Source organism: Mus caroli, chromosome 16 (genome assembly GCF_900094665.2).
Source record: "Mus caroli chromosome 16, CAROLI_EIJ_v1.1, whole genome shotgun sequence".
Lineage (NCBI taxonomy): Eukaryota > Metazoa > Chordata > Mammalia > Rodentia > Muridae > Mus > Mus caroli.
The window spans coordinates 81,973,346-81,975,377 of record NC_034585.1 but is presented as its reverse complement, the minus strand read 5'-3'; the positions used below and the strand labels follow the sequence as shown (position 1 = coordinate 81,975,377).

At 47.3% G+C, this 2,032-nt stretch overlaps 1 protein-coding gene across 5 annotated transcripts in view; it reads right to left on the bottom strand.

Moving 5' to 3' along the window:
* The window catches only part of Usp16 (ubiquitin specific peptidase 16), a 31,351-nt gene that overhangs the window by 15,897 nt on the left and 13,422 nt on the right, over positions 1 to 2,032 (bottom strand). The window lies entirely within an intron of this gene.

Sequence of the window (2,032 nt, the reverse complement as noted above, 5' to 3'; positions counted from 1 at the left end):
AAAAAAAAAAAAAAAAAAAAAAAAAAAAGGTACCTCTCAACACAGGTAACAGAGAAGCTTAGAGCAAACACTCCACACAAGGCCAGCTCACTTCATTCTCAGGAAGCAGCTAAGAACCTAACCATTAGAAATGTCACAAATGCCAAATGCCAGGGGGGTGGCACACACTTTAATCCCAGCACTCAGAAGGCAAAGACAAGTGGGTTTCTGTGAGTTTGAGGCCAGAGCTAGTTCTAGGACAGCCAGGGCTACACATAGAAACCCAGTCTTGAAAAACCATAGCTAGATAGGTAGATAGGTAGGTAGGTAGGCAGGCAGGCAGGCAGGCAGGTAGGTGGGTAGGTAGACAGACAGACAGACAGACAGATGCCTGCCTAGCATAAATTATGCAGAGTTTGATTCCTAGCACCTCATAAAACTGAAGAGTGATAGTGTGTCTGTAAGCCCATTACTTGAGAGGTAAAGACAGGAGGATCAAAAGCTCAGTGCCTTCTCCTTGACTATATGTAAGATCAGTTCTGGCTATAGAAAACCCTATCTCCAGGCTGCCATGGTGGCACATGCCTTTAATCCCAGCATTTGGGAGGTGTACTAGCTAGTTTTATGTCAACTTGAAACAGGCTGGAGTTATCACAGAAAAGGAGCATCAGTTGGGGAAATTTTCTCAATTAGTGATCAAGGTGGGAGGTCCCCTTGTGGGTGGTGCCGTCTCTGGGCTGGTAGTCTTGGTTCTATAAGAGAGCAGGCTGAGCAAGCCATCAGCTCCTGCTTCCTGACCTGCTTGAGTTCCAGTCCTGACATCCTTTGGTGATTAACAGCAATGTGGAAAATACAAGCTGAATCAACCCTTTCCTCCCCAACTTGCTTCTTGGTCCTGATGTTTGTGCAGGAATAGAAACCCTGACTAAGACAGGAGGCATAGGCAGACAGAGTTATATGACTTCCAGGCTTATGTGTAGCCAGGGCTAGAAAAGACCAGAGTCTCCAAAACAAAATTCCTTTGTGTAAAAATCAGTGTGTGTGTATGCTCATTTTATTTAACAGATAGACTGAATTTTCTCAATTACGAATATATCACACTATAGTACAGTTAAGTCTGTATAGACATTCCGCAAAACCTGCTGCCCACACAGGCCAGGAATGAGGTAAGCAATCCTCACTCACCTTCCAGTTCTCCACTGCCATCCCCTAATCTTATCTCCAGCTTTGTAGACCATCATCTATCTGTCTACCTCCATTCCCAGGGGCCTGGACAGATCTACAGCTTTCCTCCCCGACCCCATCCCTTTGTCTTAGCCTGTCAATAGCAGGAGGCACTCCCTGGAAATCCACTGGACAAGACAGTCAGGGAATCAGGTAGGTGCTCTTCACTCTCCAAGCTGTCTTTCAGTTTCAAATCCCAATTCCATCTTGTCCCCAGCTTTGTAGTAAACAATCTGCTGTAGTCTCTCCTTTCTCTCACTCCCCATTCCCAGGGGACCATGCAGACCTTCATAGCACACCCAGCTTTCCTCCCTCTTGTGGACCCTCTCAGTATCTTTGCTTGTTAGCCCCTCCCTATTTCTTTGTGTCAACTCCCAATATCTTGGAACACTTTCTACTTAGGATCCAAAGTGGCCATACCTGACGGGGTCTCAAAGCACTCCCTATGAGGCAACCCTCAGGCACCCAAATCTCCTGAGATTCCAGAGCACAGGGAGTGGATAGGTCTGCATCATGTGGGGTCCCAGTTCTCATAGTAGAAGTAGACACATGACCCAATCCTTAACCCAGTAGCTATCTCCAATTGGTAACCACTTGAAAATGAAAACCTCAGCCTCACTGGGAAACAAAGAGGCAGGCCCCAAGCCCAGCAGTAGATGGCCAACACCAACTAACCCTGCTGAAGGTCGCCTTCCAACGCTCTAGAGAGCCTTTCCTCCCACACTGGCAGGTCCTCTGAGTACTCACTACGATTTCTAGTTTCTGTGTGTGCGGGCATGTGTGTCTCTGTGTGTGCGGGCATGTGTGTCTCTGTGTGTGCGGGCATGTG